The sequence below is a fragment of the Misgurnus anguillicaudatus genome, unplaced genomic scaffold, assembly GCF_027580225.2.
Source record: "Misgurnus anguillicaudatus unplaced genomic scaffold, ASM2758022v2 HiC_scaffold_33, whole genome shotgun sequence".
NCBI lineage: Eukaryota > Metazoa > Chordata > Actinopteri > Cypriniformes > Cobitidae > Misgurnus > Misgurnus anguillicaudatus.
Genome location: NW_027395283.1, coordinates 4,901,158 through 4,927,871, shown reverse-complemented (window position 1 = coordinate 4,927,871; position 26,714 = coordinate 4,901,158). Strand labels below are relative to the sequence as shown.

The 26,714-nt window shown below is 41.0% G+C and overlaps 2 long non-coding RNA genes across 2 annotated transcripts; one reads left to right on the top strand and one right to left on the bottom strand.

The window, feature by feature from the left end:
• Positions 1–2,221: 2,221 nt before the first annotated feature.
• LOC141363246 (uncharacterized) lies at positions 2,222–3,216 on the top strand. Its single transcript, XR_012368788.1, has 2 exons — positions 2,222–2,892; positions 3,090–3,216. It is a non-coding gene; the product is annotated as an uncharacterized lncRNA (long non-coding RNA).
• A 4,601-nt stretch (positions 3,217–7,817) lies between these two features.
• LOC141363237 (uncharacterized) lies at positions 7,818–26,441 on the bottom strand. Its single transcript, XR_012368768.1, has 2 exons — positions 25,627–26,441; positions 7,818–7,882 (listed from the first exon to the last, which is right to left on the bottom strand). It is a non-coding gene; the product is annotated as an uncharacterized lncRNA (long non-coding RNA).
• Between the last annotated feature and the right edge of the window lie 273 nt (positions 26,442–26,714).

Below are 26,714 nucleotides of genomic sequence, written 5' to 3'. Positions count from 1 at the left end.
GCTGAACTTGAACACATTTCATTTTAAGATGAAGTTAAAAACCCCAACAGTGTAGAAGAAGAGGAATCTTGTCAGTATTTACTTCAGTTTATGATCCTATGAGATTTCTTGCTCCTCTTACACTGACTGATAAATCGCTCTTATAGGAAATGTGTAGACAGAAGCTGAGTTAGGATGAAGATTTACCTCCAACACTTCAAAGTCAGTTTTAGATAAAGTCACAGATCAGATCCTGTACTGAATAATCAACTCATACGGTTAAGAGGAAGTGATGTCACTATTGTGTCCTCTTATTCACCATCAGATCATACTGAAGATCAGACAGACATCTTTACATCGTTACCATCATCTGTGCATGAATCCTGAATAAAAATGAAAGAGAAAGTCAATCAGATATGAGATCATCATCAGTGTCAGATGAAGAGATAGAAAAACAAACTATTAGTGCTGTCAGTCAGTGATAGAAATGAAATCTTCAACATAATAAACATGTCAACAATCTGTTTATCACATACACATGAGCTACAACAATACAAAAACACATTTAATCTATTTCCTCTGAATATTTGATGTCAATGTAAGAGATGTATAGTATAATATAATGACACACTGACAGTTTTATGAGTTCACACACAAACAGTAAGAAAATGAAGGTGATGCTTTATTTTAAAAGTCCTGGAGGTTGACAGTCGTGTAAATAAAGAGAAACAGCATCAATGTCAAAGCTCGACAGAGAGTTGTGTGAAGTGTCCATCAGATTTTAAGAGTTGACTTTCTCTTCTTTTTTCAATTCTTCATCTCTATCATTTATCATCTGTACTTTGTGTTTATCTGTTGTGTATATATTGTGTTTGTGTTGTTATTTCTGTCTGTATTCTGATGATTTGATAAATAATGCTTAAAACATGAAATAAAAACTTGTTATAAAAAGAGTTAAAGATGAACATCTAGTCAAGTGTGCATAACTATAGAGGTGTCGGCCTATCAAACAAACCCCATTAACAAACATCATATATAATGTGTAAGAAGAGTAAGATCACAGTATTAAATCCTGCAGTGAACAAACTCAACATCACAGTTAGTAAGCAGACTCAGACATTGGATTGAATTCTTATTGTGTTGATCTGACAAAGCATCAAGTGTTGTTCATGTACACTTCATATTTCTGTTTGTTGGGTTTAAGGGATACACAGCCTATAACAGCAGCAGATCAATTTACATTTATTTCTTATATTTATATTCTAGGATTTAAATTACACTGCATGAGTTTACTTTAAACATTTATTTAAATGAGCTCTACTCACCGTACTGTCTGTAGTTTATAATGTGGATCATCTTTTAGTTTAGAGATCAGCTTCACTCCTGAAACTGTGAGTTTATTAACAGCTAGATTTAGTTCTCTCAGGTGTGATGGGTTTGATCTCAGAGCTGAAGTCAGAGCAACACAACCTTCATCTGTGATATCACAACTATACAACCTGTAGAGAACAGAGACTTTATGTGAATGATGCAAAACTACAAAGTTTGTTCATAAATCTCTAACCTCCATCTCTTCATGTAATGTTCCTCTTTCAATCCGTCAGTAACTGAGACACTGTGTGTTTAAATGTCAAATAAATCCATCACACACATGACTATTAGTGTTAGATGTCCTAAACCACATGAACATTTCTTCATAAATCTGTATTGAGTTTATGACTCACAATTGTAATTCTCATCAGGTATTTGATGTAAAAATCTTCCTCTATTACAGGAGGAATATCAGCTGGAGATAACATAACTCTGATCTTACATTTAAAGATGTTACAGTGTTTAAAGATCAATTTCACTCAATCTATAAAAACATTATTAATGTGTGTGTCAGTGTCAATGATGGATCAATGTTTTTAATCATCTTTATAAAAACAACACGACGAGGAGAAAAACTCTTCATACACAATAATATCAGCAAAGATTTCATCAAAGAAACACCAAACTACATTTTCTGACATTTTAACAGAGGAGTTTTGGGTAACACTTTATTTTACGACCCGCAAAGTACGGCGTAATTAAACCGAATTTACAGCGTACCTATTTGTAACAACAGGGTACCTCTACAGTACGTACTTGTAGGTATAAGGGAATATTATTTTAAGTTTGGGGTAATAAGGGGGTAAGAATATGAAGTATTATAAATTAATTATACTCTAAGTATTTTATAACTACAGGGTACCTATTGTAATATTACGTGGTATGTATGAGTTAGTCAAGTCTATGGGGAAATTACGTTTTATTATTTTATTTTATTGTGAATTTTCATATTGACTACTGAATGTTGTATACAGTCGATGTCTACGAGCCACATCGGCAAATAAATATACCAGCACATAACTTTTATTTTAGTAGCCTATATTACTTGCTTTTAATAACAAAAGTCCAGCTGATTTAATGTGGTTATCTTTTTTTTAAGGTAAGTAAATAAAAATAGCAACTTATTCCCTATTTACCAGAAAACTCTCACATTTGCGTACATATCTGAAGTGGTGCTTTGCAATTTATTTACTTTTTTCAAATGACACAATAATGACCACAAAGCAGCACGCTATTTGTTTATTTTTAATAGGTGTTATCATTGGTAGAATAAAACTTTGCAACATGTGTAAACACAAGTATTTTAGCCAAATATAATTTATGCAATGGCAAACCAGAATGAAACAACGGCAGATATCAGCTCCCGCTAAAGCAAAAGACGACATGCGTACAGTACCGCGCAGGCGTAGAGCGCGCGGCCGTCTGCAGGAGGTTTGCTGGAACGCGATCCTGAGGTGAAATTTATTTAAGAGGGTTTAAAAACTTTCTACACTGTGGAGTACGGCTGCGAGTGATGTGAGCAGGATCCGCATGCTGGATAAGGTGACTGGTTTTGTTAATACATGACTCACGCATTTCAAACAATGTTTTTTCAAGAAAGTTGCCAGCTAACGCAGCAGGTTAGCTAGCACATACGTTAGCCTAAAGTTATTAACTGGCTCAGAAAACTCTGTTTCTGTCAAGGCACAGTGAAGAAATATTTACTTAAGGCTTTCATTTATGTTTTTTATGTAATGCAGAACAGCATTTGTGAGACGAAATCAACTCATCATCCGAGTGGACAAGACCAACAGAGGAAACCAGCCGCAAAAACAACGAAAAATTGTCATGACTTTTTATTTGAAATAAAAGTTATGTGATAATAAACATTAAGTGTTGGCTTAATTATAGTGTTTTAAAGATGTTTTGAAATAAGTTGTTTAAAAAAAAATAACAATATTCTGTATGTTTATGGTATTTACCCTATAACATTTATAACAAGAGGTGAACAAAGCACCACTTTAGTTTACAGCCCGCAAATATGAGAGTTACCTGGTACATACACAGTACAAGCGGGGAATAAGCCCCACTTTAATTTACAGCCCGCCAATATAAGAGTTACCTGGTAACTCCTGTATACATATACAGATCAAAGAGGTACAAGTTGCTATTATTTTTATTGTGTGTTATATTTTATTTGCCGACGTGGCTTGTAGACATCAACTGTAGGCTATACAATACACTTCATCAGGTAAGTAGCATATATGAAAAAAAACATATTACACATAGACCATATTACCCATAGACCAAGTCATACATACCACGTAATATTACAATAGGTACCCTATAGGTATGAAATACTTAGAGAATAATTTCCCATATATTCTTACCCCCTTATTACCCCAAACTTAAAATATTATTCCCTTATAACTACAAGTACGTACTGTAGAGGTACTCTGTTGTTACAAATAGGTACGCTGTAAATTCGGTTTAATTACGCGGTACTTTGCGGGTCGTAAAATAAAGTGTTACCGAGTTTTGTTGCACGTTGTGAAGGAAATTGAAATGAATCATAACTAATTATAACTAACATGTCTCTTTTCATTACAGCTGTCACGGTACGAATACGGATAGAACCCAAACGCAGACAAACGTAAAAATAAACTGAAGGTTTATTTAAATCACAAAACACAAAAACCCACGAGGTGGTAAAACAGGTGATAAATAACACTGTGGATAACAAAACCAGGAAATAACACTAAATACAAAAATAACAAAGACTCTGAGGATAAGATTCAGGAAACACGAAGGACATGAACTAATACACTGAATCTAGACGAACGAACGAGCACAAGACAGAGAACGAGAGGGCATTATAAAGACAGCAACACAAATGGGGAACAGGTGCAAATCATTACATAATCAGGACAAGAGCACATAACGGAGTGGGGTAAAAGTGACAAGACATTGGGAACATGTGGCCAAAGCATACAATGATACTCCACATGTCCCCACACAAAACACAGTACTGCCATGATCTTGCCCTATGAAATCAGACCTGAATCTAACACAGAGGTCTGACAAGACCATGACAGCGACAAGACACTGGGAACATGTGGAAGCCACACACACAATATGACTCCACGTGTCCCCACACAGAACATAGTACTGTCATGGTCTATATGAACTCAGACCCGAATCTAGCACAAAGGTCTGGCAAGACCACGACAACAGGTTTGAACATTTGTACTGTATGCTTTTGACAACAAAATGTGTTGAAATAGAGGAAGTACGTGTGGTTAACCAACCCAGTCTCACCCCATGTCGTCAATATTTGACGACACTTGACCATTCGTCAATATGTGACGCGGAGGGTATACCTTTCGCGTCATTTTTTGACGAACTGGGGACTTCAATACTATTACGTCCGTTGCATTCTCTTCTCCTATTTTCTTACCATTTTCGCGTCGGTTTAGGGTTAGATTTACATAATGACATCCCTACCCAAACCTAACTCTAACCCCAACGCCAGGTGACAACTGTTTAATTTCGTGTACACTGTTTAATTTCGCGTACACTGTTTAATTTTGCGTAATCTAACCCTAAACCGACGCGAAAATGGTAAGAAAATAGGAGAAGAGAATGCAACGGACGTAATAGTATTGAAGTCCCCAGTTCGTCAAAAAATGACGCGAAAGGTATACCCTCTGCGTCAACATATTGACGAATGGTCAAGTGTCGTCAAATATTGACGACATGGGGTGAGACTGTGTTAGGTTAACTGATTTTAATTTAAAACCCCATGACTTTGTCTGCATGATAACAGAGAGGAGTTTCTGAATTGCAGATATGAATAATAAATCATATTAGAGATAAATGATGTGACTTTGTCATGTATCTATCTTATATAAACTCTTGTATTCTTTCTGATGGGGAGGATTCATTCGTGATTAAATCATATTCAAAGACACTGACTGGAGTCTGTCAGGTTGAACACATGATCTTATTTCCTCAAGTGTTTGTGTTCATTAGGGGTGGGAATCGTTTGGACCCTCATGAATCGATTCAGAATCTACATATATAATTAATATGTTAACCGGCATATCGATATGTAACTGTAACTGACATATCGTCTAATCATCATCATTATACACAGTGATTTTGGCAGTATTACTGTATTTATCTAATGCAGCGCACCCAGCGCCTCCGTCTGAATAACAAATTATGTGCATATTTTTACAGAAGTATATTCATGTTCTTATCTATATCTAAACATTTAGCAGCAGGTTTTTGGAAACGCTGTTAGCACATCAGATGAGTCTGTAAATGAAAGGTGCTGTTTCTTCCTGACGCTCACTGAACAGAGAAAAGGCAGATGAAGATCATCCCAACATGTATTTTGTTTTCTTGCAGTCAAATAGGGCTAGATGTATTTGTTTTTTCTTTCTCTTCTGCTCGTGTAAGCTCCGCTGTGGGTGCTCGTGCGGTGCGCTCTTTCAAGCTGTCCGTGTGCAGCACCCCTCCCGCAGTTGAGTTACGCCTTTTGGTTCTGATAACGTCATGTTATTATGTTGTACAATAACTTTTAAGAATCAATTCTTGACATTTGTGAATTGATTTAGAATCGTGCACATCATGATGCAGTGTTCATAATGGACAACATGTTGTGTGACTCTTTGTCTTCTGTGGACACCCGGTCAGGATAAATGTCTTGTGTGTGTTGTCTACACGGTTATGTAACTTAAGTCAGTCAGGTGTGTAGGGGAAATCTAACAACACAACAACATAATTATTCATGAGACTGCTGATGTATCTGCTTACTGATCAGGGCCCAGTTCCCCAAAATGTTGTTATCACTAAGTGGTTCTTAAAAATAGTAGTTAAAAAAAGTAGTTAAAAAATTCTGGCAAAACATTACGGACTCACTATCCAACCTTATGGGATGTCACATCCCGCTGTCTCCATCCCTCTGCATGGGCGCGGGAAGTGGGGGTGCTGCAGGACAGTGCTGCAGCACCCCCTGGTGGCAAAGATTTAAAACTGCAATGACCATAAAATGATAGCTTATAAATGTCTCTGATTGTTGTTTGTTACTGTTCCAATACATTTAGTATGTAATCATGTTTGGGCTGTGTGATGAAGAGAGAATGATTTATTTAGTAATTTTAAAATTATTTAATTTATTTCAGTGTGTATTAGCCAATCAGATTTGTTTTGACAACGTGAATGCGATTTAAGAATAAGCTGCGTATACGTATAAGCATAACACACAAGCACGCACACTCACAGCCACATAGAACGAATTACTAGGCTATCTGTAGCCTATCTGTCAGCTTCGCAATGTCTCAGAACATTTTTTTTCAAAAACACAGCCCAAAAGTCCTAAGAACTAGCGTTATTTGTCCAAATGACTCACATATCAGAAAAAGGTAATCTTTTCAAAAACTTTTTTAAAAATATAGCCAAATTGTGTTTAACGCACATGTAAATGTAAAAGAACATTTAAAGTAAACATTTAAAGTAAAAAAGAAGTAAATTATTAAAACGACATGAAAGGGACTAAATTGTAAAGCCTCAATGTACAATAAGGAACATGCGCATTTAAAAGTGGTGGGTATTTTAAAAATTAATATAAATTATTCCCATGCATCGATTTTAATGTTAAACATCTATAAATCCAAATTAATACATATGGAATATATTCCAACAATTTAGGATATGATGTTTGAATTTTAAAGTCTAAAAATATCTTATTTTTACACCGCCGTGCAGGAGGCATGGCAAACTGAAACAAAACTTAAGACAAAATATTACTTTAAAAAATAGAATTAAATGAAACCCGTGAATTGAAAGGTCCACTAAATCGCCTTAACTCGAGTGATGTCAATAAAGTTTCTATGTTAAAATTTATACATATTACAAACTTAAGCAAAGGAAAACAAAGAAGGCGTAGGCTACTGGCACGAGTGAGAATGTATAACTGGTTCGCTGGAAACTCCATGTTGCACTTAAGCTACATCATACAGAATAGCAGACCCGGCGCGTGATGGGTGCCAGAGGAGACCCCGCACATGACTCGTGTTGCATTTTGAAACTTTTACAAATCATTTTGTAGTTTGTGTAACTTTTTGGACACATTGTTACTTTGGCCTAAATATAGTCTATAATAGGGATGTGCCCGAAGGCGAATACGTTATTCGGAAGGGCACGGATAATAGCTTCAAAACGAATAACGAATTCATTCGAATAACAGAGAAATATTCGATCAGACATAATCACGTGTTTACTGGAACAGCTCTAAATTATAAACCCCTTAAAGCACGAATAATATATGTGTGAAGGGAATGAGTGCAATCTATAAAATGAAATTTTCGGCGCAAGCCTTATTTAGAAACGCGAGCTGTTTTGGAATTAGTTTAAAATCTTAAAAACGCCGCTATTGTTTCATTCTGTTCTGTTTATCAACTATACAGAATGGACGATTAAAGCAGTATCCTTGCTTACTTTATTTGTCACATGTGCATAACAACATTACAAGTGTCAGAACCTAGTTCTCTGTCTGTACGACACTCACTTCCGTTCGTGCCTCACTCAAATCTGTCCCCTTGGGAACAAGACAGGAAAACTAACAATCCACTTGTTACATCCTTTCTCTTTTTTTTCTTTTTTTTTCTAAACAAAATTAACATTTTCTTTGTACCTTCAGATGTAAACATTAACTCAAAATTAACATTTTCTTTGTACCTTCAGATGTAACCATTAACTCAAAATTAACATTTTCTTTGTAAACACAATTAACATAACTGCTTCAGAAAATGCCTGTAATTATCCTTTCCTATATTCAAAACCAAAGTTATATAATGTCCTCTTATTACATTGACTTCAAGTGCTTAATTTGTGGACTTATTAAAACATTAATTTCCTTACAAATTAGCCATCACTTATTCATTTACTTTTTTTCCCCCTCTTTTTTACAGTGCAACTGCTACTTAGAAAATGACAAAACATGTCAACTAATAATCTCACACAGTATAATCCCTCAAATAGGTAGGCATTTTAACCTGACGACCCGACCTCGTAGTAACAGTGCTTTGATCACTACCCTGACCACATTCAGCAGCCACAGTTTGTGTGTTTGTTAACACCCTTGCTTGTGCCGATGTTGAGGGTGGGCAGTAGTTGCGCCTGAGATGGCGACGGTTTCTCCTCAAGACACTGCCCGACTTCAACTCAACCTCATAAGATCTGGGACTCACTGGTCTAATCACTCTAGCTGTTTTCCAAGTTTTAGAAGGCTCAAATGGTTGGACTCGAACACTGTCCCCTGATGTGAGATAGTCCAAGTCTTTTGCTGTGCGGTTGTAGTATTTCTCCAGTCTTTGGCTGTTTGCAATCAGTCCCTGTTTGTTGTTTGACACTTTAGGCTCCAATAATGTATCTTTAGTAGGAAGAAGGGTCCGGGTCCTCCTGCTGAGAAGTCTCTGCGCTGGACTGGTGTTGAGACCTTGGCTTGGTGTGTTGCGATGGTCCAGTAGGGCTAAGTATGGATCCTGTCCAGCAGCCGCAGCTTTCTGCATAAGACGTTTTGCTGTTTTAACAGCTGACTCCGCCTTCCCATTGCTTTGTGGGTACCCGGGTGACGATGTTCTGTGCACAAATTCCCACTTTTCGCTGAACTTTTTAAAGTCCTGCGACGAGTACTGCGGTCCGTTATCCGAGATGAGCACATCTGGAATCCCCTGACGAGCAAAGTGTGCTTTCAATTTGTGAATCACTGTGGTACTTTTGGTGTCCGGTAAGTAATCAACCTCCCAAAAATTTGAATAATAGTCCACGGCTACTAGGTAGTTTTTTCCATGCCAAGAAAACAAATCAGTTCCTACCTTAGCCCAGGGTCTGTAAGCAATGTCATGGGGATGTAATGTCTCTTTTTGTTGCTTGGGATCTACTGACCTGCAGATGTCACATTTGGAAATAAACGTCTTTATTTGCTCCGTCATCCCTTGCCAGTACACGCACTCGCGTGCTCGTCTGAGGCAACCTTCCACTCCCAGATGTGTAGAGTGTATGCGGCTGGTCAGGTCTGCTCTTAGTGTGTCAGGAATAACTGCTCTTTCTCCCCTAAACACTATGCCATTCTGAAAGCTCAGCTCATCCTGAAAAGCAAAATAGTGTTGAATGTTTTGCTCAATGTCTTTTTTGTTCTTTGGCCATCCTGTAAGAATCAACTTAATCACTTCTTGCAACTTTGTGTCTTCCCTTGTTGCCTCGCGAATAGCTGACAGTCTTTGGCTGAATCCGAAATCGCATACTGCCATACTATATAGTAGGCAAAAAGCAGTAGGCGAACGAATAGTATGTCCGAAACCTCAGTATACGTAAAAGGGTAGGCGAGAATTAGCGGGATTTTGGACTATTTCTCGCGAGATTCAGAGGCACGTGTACTTAAGTATTGTCCGAAACCGCCTACTTACTGAAAATGTAGTAGGGGAAACAGCACGTGAACAGAGTAGTACGTCCGAATCCTCAGTATCCATAAAATCAGTAGGCGAGAAATCCCCGGATGCCCTACTGAGTCCGCCCCTATTCTGAAGCGTGCATCGGATGGCCACTTCTATCCCAGCTTTCCCATGATGCCACGGGAAAACAAAGCAATCGACCGGAGACCAACCAATCGGGTGATTTTGATACATACGTTACACAGGGCTGTCCCTCAGCACCCTGACTTCACGCACAGACCCAGGATATACCACAATTAAAGTGCTCAGCTGATTCATGAAAATAAAGCTGTAGAATTGTTACAGCTGTGTTGAGCTGACAGTAAATATGTGATGGTTTGTTAGAAAAATACATTTGAATAAACTTTTGTTTCATATGGGAAAGTTTATTGTGATGGTTTTATTCATTCATTTTTTATTCATGTTTCCTGTCGTTTTAAGTAAATACAAGAGATTGCTTCACTAAAATGTATATAATCACATAGGCTGCATTGTCTAGTTTGTATTCAAGCACAGCTGTCATCTGACAATAGATATTAAATTACAATCTGCTTGTTTTACTTATTTTGTCCCCTACAAAATAATGTGTAATATATCTGTAACACTGTTACAGATCAAGTTACTGATGCAATCAGGCGTTAGTGCACCTGTCCCTCATACACACGCATACGTTTTCATGTCTGTTATTAGGTTTGTTCGAGTTTATGCACCGCTGTAAGAACCAACAGCTGGATGACATCAAAGTACCGTGAGAGCGATTCCAGAAATCACACGGAGAACTCTGATTTCGAGTTGCTCTCGCGGTATTGTGATGTCAACCTCCTGTCGGTTCTTGTGGTTCCGCATGAACTCGAACAAGTCTACTACGTCATATGTCACATGATAACGTCAACATGGCGAACGCTGTACATACTTAACGCGAACGTACATACTGCCTTAGCGCACGTTAAGTAGGTACCCAATGAAATTCAGTACCTACACAGTAAGTATGCGATTTCGGATTCAGCCTTTCTGTAGAGATTTGTAAGTAGGTAATCATGTTGACAGTTTCTAGATCTGCCTCTGTGGTTCCCTGATTGCTGTCAGGTAAATAAGCTCTGCTTAGTGTGTCCGCTAGTAGCATGTCTCGGCCCGGCACATAGATCACGTTAATGTCATATTTCTGCAGCCTGAGTAACATTCTCTGTAGTCTCTTTGGTGCACTAAGTAGCGGTTTTCTCACAATATTCTCCAGTGGCTTATGATCACTTTGAACAGTCACTTTTCTACCATAAGTATATTGATGAAACTTTTCCATTCCGAACACTATGGCCAAACACTCTTTTTCTATCTGTGCATAACCCCTTTCTGTGGGTGTTAGCGCTCTGCTCGCAAATGCCACAGGTTTACCTTTCTGTGTCAGGGCAGCTCCTAGTCCTGTCTCTGAAGCATCACATTGTAGGGTTAACTCCTCATGTTGGTCATAGTACTTGAGAAGTGGTGCGTTTGTTATTTTGTCTTTTAATCTTTTACAGCTGTCTCGTGCACCTCCGTCCATTCCCACATGTTCTCCTTGTGAGTTAGTTGTCTCAAAACTTCACAGTCATCAGAAAGATGATCACAGAACTTTGAAAGGTAGTTAAGCATACCTACAAGCCTCTGTACCCCCTTAATATCCGTAGGCCTCGGCAACTCCCGCACTGCCCGCACTTTCTCCGGGTCAATGCGGAGGCCTTCTGCTGTCAGTAAGTGTCCAATGTAGGGAACAGACTCTCTTCTTAGTTTAAACTTGTCTACATTGAGTTTAATGTCTCTTTGTCTGCACCTCATTAGAAAACATCTCAGGTTTTTCTCATGATCTTTGTCTGCGTCCTCTTGTGTGTCACCTTCCCCCGTGACCAGTATATCATCCGCAATGATATACAAACCTGGTAAGCCCTCTAGTGCTTGCATGAGTTTCTTTTGGAAAACCTCCGGCGCTGGGCTTATGCCCATTGGCATCCTGAGCCAAAGATACCGTCCGAATGGTGTTGCAAATGTGGTGAGGTAACTGGACTCTTCATCTAGTTTTACATGCCAAAATCCATGCTTTTGTAGCAGAGTAAGGAAGGTTATCTGCTCATTAGGTCACGTGATGTGTGAATCATTATATAAAGGCATGTATTTGGTTACCTGGCTATGCGTCATCCTTGTCACCGCCCTCTTGTGGGACCTCATTCATGTTTTCTCCAGGTATGTGCGTTAGCAGCGTGTAACCTTCCGGCAAACTTTATGTGCGTTTGTTTACGTTACTTTGTTTAACACTACAGGATAATTTGACTACTGTTGTTGGCGTGGGCTGTCTGCTATCCCAGGTATGTGCGCTCTATTTGTTGGACTATGGGAACTGGTGTACTGAAACTTACATGCGGCACCATTTCAGCGTGCTTTGGCGTCTGGTTTGTGAACAGTGAACAACGTTCATTCTAGCGAAGACGCTTTCGGTTAGTGAGTTACGACCGCTAATCTTTGGTACGTATTAGTTTGTTTCTATTTGCGCTGGTTTGTCCATTTCTAACCTTTTAAAATAATAATATCCTGTTATATGCTCGGCAGGTTGATCTGGTCTTCCGACCACTTTCTGGGGAACAAGAGGGTTATTTTCGAGGGTTTGACTGCGCTGCTGTTTTGCCTTTGAAACTGTATGGGTCACTTTTGAATCCGATTTAAGGCAACGGGGCTTCACTCGGTATGCCGGTATTTGTGTCAGCGACTTTGTGTTTATTCACATGAACTTCTTGTGTCCATGGTTCACTGATAAGTGGCTTAGTTAATGTGGGTTTAGTGTTTTACTACATTTATTTGGTTTTTTTCTTGTGTAATTGAGATTTTTTTGAATTATTTTGCTTGTTTTCTTATTTTGTATGTGGTTTAATACCACTCTTTCTTTCTTTGGTCCTGTTTGGGAGTCTGCTGTGTATTAGTCTGGGCCTAACTATTATAGTCTGATGTTACGGCCCAGTTTCCCTGTAAACCTTTAATGCCTGCCTGTGCATCAGTCTAGGCCTAACTATTATAATCTGATGTTACTGTCCAGTTTCCCTGTAAATCATGAATGCCTGCTTGTGTATTAGTCTGGGCCTAACTATTACAAATTGAGGTTATTGCCCAGTTTTCATGTAAACCTTCAACGCCTGCCGGTGTATCCGTCTGGGCCTAACTATTATAAATTGAGGTTATTGCCCAGTTTCCTTGTAAATCTCTAATGCCTGCATGTGTATTAGTCTGGGCCTAACTATTATAAGTTGAGGTTATTGCCCAGTTTCCCTGTAAACCTTTAACGCCTGCATGTGTATTAGTCTGGGCCTAACTATTATAAGTTGAGGTTATTGCCCAGTCTTCCTGTAAATCTCTCTCTAATGCCTGCATGTGTATTAGTCTGGGTCTAACTATTATAAGTTGAGGTTATTGCCCACCAGTCTTCCTGTAAATCTCTCTAATGCCTGCACGTGTATCAGTCTGGGCCTTATTATTACTACCCTATAAGGCTTGTGTTTCTTATTGGTAGACTATAACCTCCACGTGTGCATCAGAGCTGGCTTGATGATTTGTAAGTACTACTATAGGTGAGTTTACTGTCAGTTTGTGCCATCAAGTCCGCTGGTGGCGTTTGACTCACAGCATATGTAAAGGTACTGCCTCTTTTGAACGTGGGCTATTTAATTTTCTTTTTCATTTGTGTCAGTGTTTAGTAGTTTTTGTTGTTTTTGTTTTGTGATTTATATTTAATATTGGTTTATGTTGTGTAACTAATTGTGGGTTTGTTTTCTTTGTATTTTTGTTTGTAGATTTGTTTGTTTTGACGATTGTGTGGGGTGGGTCATTCTTTTGGATGGGAGGAGATAATTTTGTATTTTTCTTTTTGAGTGATTTTTACACAGTGTGCTGTGCTGAATCTATACCTTTCACACGTGTGCCGTGTGTGTGCGTGGTGTTGGGGTGATTCCATGTGTAACCGGGGGTTGTTATCTTCTCTTGTTTGAGTTGAGACCCAGCCAATGTTAAGTGTTTTGTATGTATTGTGCTGATTTTATAAGTGACTGAAGACCAGTGTTTGATACTCTTTTTTTTAGCTAATATAAAATAAAGGTGTATATTTTTCATTATTCTCGTGCCCTTGTCTCTTGCTCACTCCTAAGGTAACGAACCTGTGTCCTTTTTGGACTGTTCCCCCGGTATATTTGGGGGTGGCGTAGTCGAAAGCTGTGCCCTTTTTGGGCCTTGTTGGTATTTCATAATCTTCCAATAGAGAAATTATATTTCAACCTGACCGCTCTGCTACATTTTGGCGTAGTCGGCAGGGTACCTGTGCTGAGCAGAGACAGGGGTATTAGAATATTTCTTTTTTGTATTCTGTGGTGTTTGTGTGTGTTTGTTCGTGTGTCGTGTTTTTTTTTTTTCTCTAAGAGGCAAAACAGCAGCGTTTGTCATTTCGTGTTCCATTGGTTCATCTTCTCCAGAGTGCTTCTCTCTACTAGTGGTGAGTAGTTGTGTGTTTTTTTTCTCGATATGGAGGAAGAATTGTCAGAGTTGCGAGAATTAGTGGCCCAGTTGAAGGCTGATAATGAGAAACTACGTCAGGAACGCACCCTTGTATTGCCCAGTTCTCAGGTATTGTCTCCCAGCATTGCTGGGACATCTACTGCTACTGCTACACCTCCAACCCAGGGTACCGGTGCCACTCTGCCTGAAAGGCTGGTTTTTGTACCGCGGGATAGGAAATGTCCAAGGTTTAATGGTAAGACTGGCATCGGTATTGAAGAGTGGGTTGAAGAGGTACAAGCATGTATGCAGCTTCGTCACCTTTCTACCATCGATCAATCATTGTTTTTATTTGACCACTTAGAGGGGGAGGCACGGGAGGAGATTCGTTACCGCTCCGATGTCGAAAGGGGTGATCCAGCTAAAATTATCTCTGCATTGCGTGATTTATATGGTTGCTCTCAGTCATATGTATCCTTACAAGAGGCTTTCTTTTCTAGAAAGCAGCAGGAAGGGGAGACCCTTTTGGAGTTCTCCCTTGCCCTGATGTATCTCTTGGAGCGTGTTAAACAACAGTCACCATATCCGATGTTAAATTCTGAGATCGTTTTGCGTGATCAATTTGTCGAGCATGTTGCAGATAGCTCTTTGCGTCGGGAACTTAAACAGTTAGTACGACGTCATCCTACTTTTCAGTTGTTGGAGGTCCGTAAGGAAGCGATCAGGTGGGAACAGGAGGGACTGCCGGGGGGCGCACGTGGTCGTAGCCAGTCTGTTCCTTTAACTCCGGTAATTCAGTATGGGGTTCAAGGTGGGGCCGTACCAGATAACGGGGGTCCATTGCAGAAATCTGAATTGAGTGAGTTGAGGGAAATGTTTCAAGCACAGCAGGTGCAACTGAACCAGCTTACTCAAAGTCTTTCTTTGTTACGGGGTCCTGTTGCTTATCAGTCCCCACGTTCACATAGTCCAGTACCGCGCTCGCATAGTCCCTCACCGCACTCACGTGGTCATTCGTCGTATTTGAGTAACCCCTCTCGTGGTGGTTCCGTTATATGCAGACGATGTCAACAACCTGGCAATTTTGCCAGGGAGTGCGACGGGGAACGCGTTCCCCCTCGTACTCAAACCTCTTTGCTTACGCACCCTTCTGTGGCGGGAGGTAGACAGCCTGGTGTTCAACAGCAGTCGGAAAACTAATTCCCACCGTGTTGCAGAGTCACAGCTCGGTTGGGAAGGATATTGGCTCTAGTGTTTTTCAGAGTTCTAGTTCCGTGTCCCGGTTAATGTCGTCATGTCCACATTTGGATGTCCTTATTGGTGGAGTAGAGATACCCTGCTTGATTGACACTGGTTCAATGGTGTCTACGATTCGGGAGAGCTGTTTTGTTCGCCATTTTGGGTTAGGGGGTCAGGATCGTTTGCGGTCATGTCAATGGCTGCAGCTTAAAGCCGCTAATGGGTTGGACATCCCTTACCTTGGATACATAGAGTTAGATGTGGAGCTCTGTGGCAGGTTGGTACCAAATTGTGGGGTGCTGATTGTCAAAGATCCTCCTGGTGGCCTGTGTTCTCAGGTGCCAGGTGTCCTGGGTATGAATGTTCTCAGTCGGTGCTACCAGGAGTTCTTTGGACAGCATGGCCCCTCTTTCTTTAAGTTGCCTTCTATAGCACAGGCGCCTAGCTGTGTAATTCAAGCCTTTCAGCATTGCCACTCTGTGAGTACTCAGTCTCGTTTCAATCGTCTGGGTTTAGCTCGGGTCAGGGGGCGGCAAGTGTGGCGCATTCCAGGTGGTACATTACGGTTTGTGACAGCAACTTGCGCAGAGCAGTTTTCATGTGATCCAGTTCTTTTTGAGCCCTCTGAGTCTGGCCTACCTGCTGGACTGTTAGTTTCACCTTCATTGGTGCAGGTAAGTCGAGGAACAGTTTTTGTTCCTGTGGTAAATGTGGGTACTACTGATGTTTTGTTGCATCCTAGGACGCCTTTGGGAACTCTAACAGGGGTGCTCGTTGTTAGCTTGCCAGCTGGAGTTAGTGAGGTTAGTCCTGTGGTCGCCACCGTTAGTTCTCAGGAAGTGTCCGGCACAGAAGAACAGATTAGTTCCATTGATTTGTCAGGGTTGTCATTAGAAGATCAAGATCAGGCTAGGGCTTTACTACGGAGGTATCAGTCGGTCTTCTCAGCTCATGAGGGAGACTTGGGGTGTACTAATCTTTTGTCACATGACATCCCTTTGTTGGATGACATCCCAGTACGGCAGCGCTATCGCCGTATACCCCCTTCTGAGTACGAAGTAGTTAAAGCTCATATTAATACCTTGTTAGAGGCTCAAGTTATAAGAGAGAGTTGCAGTCCGTATGCGTCCCCGATAGTCTTGGTGAAAAAGAAGGACGGTAGTCTACGCATGTGCGTGGACTACCGTCAATTGAATTCCAAGACTAGGAAAGATGCATTCCCTCGGCCTCGAATCGAGGAGTCTTTGGATGCGCTCACTGGGGCCCGCTGGTTTTCCACTATGGATCTAGCCAGCGGGTACAATCAGGTTCCTGTCAGTGAAGCAGATAAACCAAAGACTGCCTTTTGTAAACCGTTTGGCCTTTTTGAATGGAACCGTATGCCCTTTGGGCTTTGCAATGCCCCTGGGACATTCCAGCGTTTAATGCAGCGGTTGTTCGGTGACCAACAGTGCCAGTCACTATTGTTGTACCTTGATGACATTGTCATTTTTTCCTCTTCCGTAACACAGCATTTGCAGCGTTTAGAAGTGGTTCTGAGCAGGTTGAAGCGTGAGGGTCTTAAGGCCAAGTTGGAGAAGTGCTACTTTTTCCAGTCTGAGGTAGCATATCTGGGGCATGTAATATCAGCTGAGGGCGTCGCGACTGATGCACGGAAGATAGAGGCAGTGGCACGGTGGCCCCGACCTACTAGCGTTACGGAGCTGCGCTCCTTCCTGGGCTTCGCTAGTTATTATCGCCGGTTTGTGGAGGGGTTTGCTAAGTTGGCGGCCCCTCTGCACAGACTGGTTGCAGAATGTGGACATATGAAGCCCAAGGTACGAGCGGAGCAGAGTTTTGCCAGTGCTTGGTCGGATCAGTGCCAGAAGGGCTTTGAAGACCTGAAGGAGCGTCTTACTACGGCCCCGGTTCTTGCATACGCAGATTTCTCCCTCCCTTTCATCCTGGAGGTGGACGCTAGCCTGAGTGGGCTAGGCGCTGTTCTCTCCCAAGAACAAGGCGGAAAGGTGAGACCTATAGCCTTTGCAAGTCGTGGTCTTAGACCCCCAGAGCGGAATATGTTAAACTATAGCTCCATGAAGTTAGAGTTTTTGGCCCTCAAGTGGGCAATGTCAGAGAAGTTCAGGGAGTATTTGTTGGGTAATAAATGTGTTGTCTTTACTGACAATAACCCGCTCAGCCATCTAAATTCGGCCAAGCTTGGGGCTACTGAGCAACGGTGGGCGGCACAGCTTGCTTGTTTTGACTTTGACATTAAGTACCGCTCTGGGCACAGCAATAAAAATGCTGATGCCTTGTCTAGGCAAAATCCATCTGCCTCAGGGGTGGCACATGGCTGGCCTCCAGGTACTGTAGTTCCAGCTTCTGTGCAGCAAGCAGTAGGACTAACATCTGTCCCATTGGTAACTCAGGCTGTTGTGTCTGCCTTGCCTAGCCATTCTGCTATAGACCTGAGCATTTTGCAGGAGGCAGATCCAGTAATCAAAGAGGTTTTGTGTTTCTGGAGAAAAGGGAAACGCCCGGTGCCCGCTGAACGTCAGTCACTTTCTAAGGCCGCATTGATTTTACTACGGCAATGGGATCGCTTTGTGGAAAGGCAGGGGTTGCTTTATCGCCGGGTACTCCGTCCAGATGGGGGGGAAGAAATTCTCCAATTGGTTTTGCCATCAGTGTTACGAAGTGAGGTTTTGACTGGGTTACATCAAGATCACGGGCACCAGGGCGTTGAACGCACTACCGAACTAGTACGTCAACGTTGCTATTGGCCTGGCATGTCAGCTGAGGTGGCACAGTGGTGTCAGGAGTGTGACAGATGTCAGTCTGCCAAAGATATGCAGCCGGTGGCCTGTAGTTTTATGGGTCATTTATTGGCTTCTAGGCCAAATGAGATACTGGCCATTGATTTCACCCTGTTGGAGCCATCCCGTTCAGGGGTGGAAAATGTTCTTGTGATGACTGATGTCTTTACAAAGTACACTCTGGCCATTCCTACTCGAGACCAACGGGCAGAGACCGTCGCTCAAGTGTTGGTGATGGAATGGTTTTATAAGTTCGGGGTTCCTGGTCGAGTTCATTCCGACCAGGGCCGGAACTTTGAGTCACGGTTGATTCAACAACTCTGCATGTTATATGGGATTGAGAAATCCCGGACCACACCTTATCACCCAGCAGGCAATGGGCAGTGTGAGCGTTTTAACAGGACGCTCCACAATTTGTTACGCACACTGCCAGTCTCAAGGAAGCGGGACTGGGTGGCTTGTCTCCCACAATTGCTCTTTTCTTATAACACCACTCCACATCAGGCAACAGGGGAGACCCCATATTTTCTAATGTTTGGCCAGGAGCCTAGGCTCCCTGTCGACTTTTTGCTTGGAAGATTTTCTGAGCCCGCAGAGGGTAATGTGCATGAGTGGATCAGAGAGCATCAGGCTAGGTTGCAAGTAGCTTTCGAGGGAGCTTGTGATCGTTTAAGAACAGCAGCTGATCGTCGTAAGTTTTATTTCGATCAGCGAGTGCGAGACACCCCCCTTGAGGTTGGTCATCTTGTCTACTTGCGAAATTGTGATGTGAGGGGTCGTCACAAAATTCAGGATCTGTGGAGTTCAGTGCAGTATAGGGTGATGGAAGTGCCCAGATTGGGTGGCGCTGTGTACACTATCGCACCAGTTGATGATGTCAATAAGGTAAAGCGGGTCCACCGGTCGCTGCTAAAGCCCAGAATTCAGACAAACCTCACTTTGGATCCTGTGGATAGTCCAGGGGTAGATCGGGAGCGATGCCAGGAGGATAGTCTGGATGAGGGGGATTTATGGGCAGTAAGGTCTGAAACCCTTTTAACGGCTTCTAGCCCCGTTCAGCCAGGAGGTCCGAACCCACTTGAACCCATGCCTGAGTCGTTAAGTGGGCAAGGTCAACCCAGTGAGGTAGGGGAACCCATGCTTGACTTGTCAGGCAGGCGAGGACAATCAAATGTTGATGTCGGCTTGTCTTCATCAGGGGATGTCCCGTCAATGGAGGAGGCTCAGGCCCCCTTAGAGGTATCTGGACCTCCAGTTGTACTGCAAAGGCCAAGGCGGGCCACTGCTGGCCAGCACTCTAATCTTTACCACCTACCAAGGTCTGTAAGTGGCCCTGTAGGGGAAGAAGCTGCACCGGTTGAGTTAGTGTCTAATGCTGTTTTGGCTTATTTTCGGCCTTGGAGTTAACTTTTGGGTGTTTGGGTCCATCGTCGGGGCGCCGATGTGTGATGTGGGGGTGGATTGTAGCAGAGTAAGGAAGGTTATCTGCTCATTAGGTCACGTGATGTGTGAATCATTATATAAAGGCATGTATTTGGTTACCTGGCTATGCGTCATCCTTGTCACCGCCAGTGGTGTCAAAAGTATTCATATTCATTACTCAAGTAGAAGTATAGATACTAGGGTTTAAAAAGACTTTTGTAGAAGTTGAAGTATCAACTCAAGCTTTTTACTCAAGTAAAAGTGAAAAAGTACTGGTTTCAAAACTACTTAAAGTATAAAAGTAAAAGTAATGTAAGGAAAAAAATGTCATTAGAGAAAAAAGCCTAGGCCGCACCACAGGGGCCTTTTGGGCACTACCCTATCTCCTCTAAAAAATGTTTCTAAAGGCCATAATAACTATAGTGTTATTAAAATGTTAATGTTAAAAAATTTGGGATGCACTAGGGCCAGGGGTAGGCAACGTCAGTCCTGGAGTGTCGATGTCCTGCAGATTAGCTCCAACCCTTATAAAACCTTGGCTACCTGTAGTTTCAGGTGACTTTAACCTTTATTAGTTTGTTCAGGTCTGCTTGATTAGACCTGGAGCTAAACACTGCAGGACATCGGCACTCCATGTTGCCTACCCCTGCACTAGGCTATCTGTTTCAACCACATACGGTATATGCCCATTAAAAATGAACGCATTTCAATACAATGCAAACAAATACATTAAAGCTGTGGTCTCAAACTGGGGAGCGCGAGATGGTGCCAGGGGCCCCAGTTTTATAATATTTTATGAAATACATTACTTTATTATAAATTCTGTTTAATTAAACCTCAGAAAAATAAGGCTACTAAACAAAAGCAATAAATTGTATAATTTAAAATGTTTTGTTTAATTCAAATTTTAAGTTTTAGAATGTTTATGTCAATCCACTGTACACAAGGGAGGCCGCAAAAAATGTTTGATAACAACTGCATTAAAGAACCATATATGTGTACTACTGAGCATTAACATGTGTTCCATAGAGAGGAAGATATGATGACTAGTTGCCTATAAATATTGTAATGGTGCAAAAAGTCAAACTTCAGAGCAGTGCCGCTGGTGGCCAAACTTTTACAGTTGTGCCCTCTTTAGTTAAAAAACAACAAAATCACACACAACTATAGTATGTGTGAGAATAGAAATATGCTATTGTTATCATTTATAATTATATTTTGACAGCAACACAAACTACAAATGTGCAATTATATATTATAGCCTATATTTCTGCATCTGTACTTGTGTAGCTAATGGACTTTTGTATACTTTAGTCAGTATAAATCCAAGCAATTTTGGAGAATTACTAAATGTCTTTATTGTAAGTAAATTAAAAGTCAGGTTTAAGGAAACAGCTGATATCTATTAACAAAAGCAAAAGTTGGTATGTATGGTTATGTGTTTCATTGATTTAACACTCAAGCATTCAGCTAAGTACGTTTTGTTAATGCAAATAAAATTAACGGGAGTTATTAGCATATACAAAACAACAATGTCTTTAGCATAGATATCTTTGCCATGCTTCAAAACGCAACGCAGCACAATGTCATTTAAGTTGAACAACTGAAGTTACATGATATAAATTGGTATTGTTACACTATTTAAATCACACAGATGAGTTGGTGTCAGCAGCCAGCTATACATTTACACAGGCTTGTGAATGTGAACTGACCTGAAAGTGATGCGCGAGTTTTATTTCGTACTTTTCCATTTGAAGACAGAATGCCGCGTTCTGTTACTGTACAAACAGATGGCGGATGATATCAAAGCATCACTCTGCATGCTTTCTAATCGCTTTCGCGGTTCTTTTATGTTTCTCTTTGCAGCGCTATCGAACAAACTTTTGATCATCTGCAGTCAGCTGCGGGGCGGGGATTGCGTACAAACCAATAGGGAGTCGGAATGGTGTATGTTTATACCACAATCGCGTTCATCTGGATGATGCAATTTATCAAGATAGGTTTTTTTTAACGATGACAAGCCGGAATGTAAAAAAGAAAACAAGTTGTAATTAATAGAAGTAACGAGGCGATTTTTAAAATGTAAGGAGTAGAAAGTACAGATAATTGCGTGAAAATGTAAGGAGTAGAAGTAAAAAGTCGTCTGAAAAATAATTACTCAAGTAAAGTATAGATACCCAAAATATCTACTTAAGTAAGGTAACGAAGTATTTGTACTTCGTTACTTGACACCTCTGGTCACCGCCCTCTTGTGGGACCTCATTCATGTTTTCTCCAGGTATGTGCGTTAGCAGCGTGTAACCTTCCGGCAAACTTTATGTGCGTTTGTTTACGTTACTTTGTTTAACACTACAGGATAATTTGACTACTGTTGTTGGCGTGGGCTGTCTGCTATCCCAGGTATGTGCGCTCTATTTGTTGGACTATGGGAACTGGTGTACTGAAACTTACATGCGGCACCATTTCAGCGTGCTTTGGCGTCTGGTTTGTGAACAGTGAACAACGTTCATTCTAGCGAAGACGCTTTCGGTTAGTGAGTTACGACCGCTAATCTTTGGTACGTATTAGTTTGTTTCTATTTGCGCTGGTTTGTCCATTTCTAACCTTTTAAAATAATAATATCCTGTTATATGCTCGGCAGGTTGATCTGGTCTTCCGACCACTTTCTGGGGAACAAGAGGGTTATTTTCGAGGGTTTGACTGCGCTGCTGTTTTGCCTTTGAAACTGTATGGGTCACTTTTGAATCCGATTTAAGGCAACGGGGCTTCACTCGGTATGCCGGTATTTGTGTCAGCGACTTTGTGTTTATTCACATGAACTTCTTGTGTCCATGGTTCACTGATAAGTGGCTTAGTTAATGTGGGTTTAGTGTTTTACTACATTTATTTGGTTTTTTTCTTGTGTAATTGAGATTTTTTTGAATTATTTTGCTTGTTTTCTTATTTTGTATGTGGTTTAATACCACTCTTTCTTTCTTTGGTCCTGTTTGGGAGTCTGCTGTGTATTAGTCTGGGCCTAACTATTATAGTCTGATGTTACGGCCCAGTTTCCCTGTAAACCTTTAATGCCTGCCTGTGCATCAGTCTGGGCCTAACTATTATAATCTGATGTTACTGTCCAGTTTCCCTGTAAATCATGAATGCCTGCTTGTGTATTAGTCTGGGCCTAACTATTACAAATTGAGGTTATTGCCCAGTTTTCATGTAAACCTTCAACGCCTGCTGGTGTATCCGTCTGGGCCTAACTATTATAAATTGAGGTTATTGCCCAGTTTCCTTGTAAATCTCTAATGCCTGCATGTGTATTAGTCTGGGCCTAACTATTATAAGTTGAGGTTATTGCCCAGTTTCCCTGTAAACCTTTAACGCCTGCATGTGTATTAGTCTGGGCCTAACTATTATAAGTTGAGGTTATTGCCCAGTTTCCCTGTAAACCTTTAACGCCTGCATGTGTATTAGTCTGGGCCTAACTATTATAAGTTGAGGTTATTGCCCAGTCTTCCTGTAAATCTCTCTCTAATGCCTGCATGTGTATTAGTCTGGGTCTAACTATTATAAGTTGAGGTTATTGCCCACCAGTCTTCCTGTAAATCTCTCTAATGCCTGCACGTGTATCAGTCTGGGCCTTATTATTACTACCCTATAAGGCTTGTGTTTCTTATTGGTAGACTATAACCTCCACGTGTGCATCAGAGCTGGCTTGATGATTTGTAAGTACTACTATAGGTGAGTTTACTGTCAGTTTGTGCCATCAAGTCCGCTGGTGGCGTTTGACTCACAGCATATGTAAAGGTACTGCCTCTTTTGAACGTGGGCTATTTAATTTTCTTTTTCATTTGTGTCAGTGTTTAGTAGTTTTTGTTGTTTTTGTTTTGTGATTTATATTTAATATTGGTTTATGTTGTGTAACTAATTGTGGGTTTGTTTTCTTTGTATTTTTGTTTGTAGATTTGTTTGTTTTGACGATTGTGTGGGGTGGGTCATTCTTTTGGATGGGAGGAGATAATTTTGTATTTTTCTTTTTGAGTGATTTTTACACAGTGTGCTGTGCTGAATCTATACCTTTCACACGTGTGCCGTGTGTGTGCGTGGTGTTGGGGTGATTCCATGTGTAACCGGGGGTTGTTATCTTCTCTTGTTTGAGTTGAGACCCAGCCAATGTTAAGTGTTTTGTATGTATTGTGCTGATTTTATAAGTGACTGAAGACCAGTGTTTGATACTCTTTTTTTTAGCTAATATAAAATAAAGGTGTATATTTTTCATTATTCTCGTGCCCTTGTCTCTTGCTCACTCCTAAGGTAACGAACCTGTGTCCTTTTTGGACTGTTCCCCCGGTATATTTGGGGGTGGCGTAGTCGAAAGCTGTGCCCTTTTTGGGCCTTGTTGGTATTTCATAATCTTCCAATAGAGAAATTATATTTCAACCTGACCGCTCTGCTACACTTTACATCGCAAACAGTGAATACTTTGGCTTTTGAGAGTCCTGGCAGAACATCATCAATGGTCGGAAGAGGAAAATGGCTCCTTTTTAGTGCTCTATTCAGTGGTTTGGGGTCTATACAGATCCTTGGCTTTCCATTTGGTTTTGTCACTAAAACCATACTGCTTATCCAGTCAGTGCTGTTTTCCACGGGTGCTATGATTTCTTGTCTTTCAAGATTCTTTAGTTCCTCTTTGAGTGGGGTCATCATTGCAACAGGCACTCTGCGTTTAGGCAGTTTTACTGGTGGTACACTTTTGTCTATTTCAATGTTGTACTCCCCTTCTAGGCAGCCAACTCCTGTGAAAACATCACCGAACTCTGTTTTTATATTCTCCATATTAGTCAGCTGCCCACTGTTGTCCTTTGTTTTGTCTGTACATTGTGTTTTCACTATACTGTCAATCGCCAGTATGTTCTCATACTGCACTTTGATCAACTTCATGGCTTCGCTAGCTTTTCTTCCCAGTAGCGGGATCTTGTCCTCCTGGTCCACCACTTGAAACTCAAGTCTATATAGTTTATCATTTCTCGGATTTCGGAGTTTGACTTTACATTTTCCAAGTGGTCGTAATTTGCTTTTGTTGTACATGACAAGTATTTTCTCTGTGTTATCCAATTGTATATTTGGGTTTACCAGTTGCATTGGGATAACATTACAAGTAGCACCACAGTCTATCTGAAAGTTAACTAGCTTTTTGTCCAACAACATACCTGCATAAAGATGTTGACTTTTGCTATGTGCTTCTTTTACTTGATTTATTGTCTCTTGTCTTTCACTGATGTCTGTTATTGTCATGATGTCCTCACATGACTCACTTGATTCTGAAATTGTGTGTACCTGTCTGCCTTTCTTGTTTTTTTCAAACCTGGACTTGCATTTTGCAGCAAAGTGGTTCTCCTTTCCAGATTTTTTACACTTCTTTCCATAGGCTGGACACCTGTGTTTATTTTTCTCATGTATGTTGCCACAAAAGTTACAGTTAAAGGGATACTTCACCGATTTAGCATTCAGCTTTGTATCTGTAGAAACCCGGCAGTATTACTGAATGACCATGTTTCCCTCCCTCATTTCCCCCTGAGAGGAGAGATATCTGCATTTTGGTTCTGCAAAAAAGTCCTCCGATGATGTAATATGACGATTTTTGCATCATCGGAGGACTTTTTTGCAGAACCAAAATGCAGATATCTCTCTTCTCAGGGGGAAATGATGGAGGGAAACATGGTCATTCAGTAATACTGCCGGGTTTCTACAGATACAAAGCTGAATGCTAAATCGGTGAAGTATCCCTTTAATCTCCTCCTTTTTGTCTCTTCTAGGATTTTTCTTCATTGCATGTATCTCTTCCACCGTTTTACCTCTTTTGACAGTTCTGTAGCTCTGCATATTTGCATGCACTTATCCAGCGTTAAGTTTTCTTCCCTTAACAGTCTTTCCCTCATCGCAGGGCTCTGTGTGCCACACACAATGCGGTCTCTTATTAGCGAGTCCTTAATGTCACCAAAATTGCATGTGCTGGCCAATACCCTTAAATCTGTGACATATCTATCAATATTTTCGTCTTGTCCTTGGTCTCTAACAAAAAACTTATAACGCTCCACAGTCTCATTCAGTTGCGGATTGCAATGTTTATCAAACAGCGTCATCATTGTACTCACTGTCCTCCTCGCAGATGTATCACTACTTGTCAGCGTTGCTAAAAGTTCCCTCCCTCTCTCTCCAAGGAGGTAATTAAACAACTTAACTTTAGTTGTCTCTTCTGCTTCGGGCATAGTGAGGTCCGTATACAGCGTAAACTCCTCCTTCCAGCTTTTCCAAGTTTTCGCTAAGTTGGCTGAATCTAAACAAAGTATTGGAGGCGGCTTGAGACCCTCCATCGCGACGTTTGACGCTATTTTCTGCTCCGGCTTTAGGCTCCGTAAATACTTTGTAATCCCTTGCTCAAGCTTGCGGGCTAGGCTAACAACAACAAGCTAGCGGCACTTTCACTCTTTACGCCGCTCGATAGTCGCGTCGCCTCAGTTCACGACCGCTGCCACCATGTTTCATTCTGTTCTGTTTATCAACTATACAGAATGGACGATTAAAGCAGTATCCTTGCTTACTTTATATGTCACATGTGCATAACAACATTACAAGTGTCAGAACCTAGTTCTCTGTCTGTACGACACTCACTTCCGTTCGTGTCTCACTCAAATCTGTCCCCTTGGGAACAAGACAGGAAAACTAACAATCCACTTGTTACACTAATATCAAAATTCTTTTAACCCAACTTTAAAAATGACCCTTTTAGTTTTTTTCCGTTTTATTTAATTAGACCAGAAAACCTTGATAAAATGCTGCACTCTGATAATAAAATATTCGTTAATAACTCTGTATCTCTGTGGCACCGGTAGATGATATTTTAATTACTTCTAGTCGAAGCAAGCTTTATTGTCAATCTAGG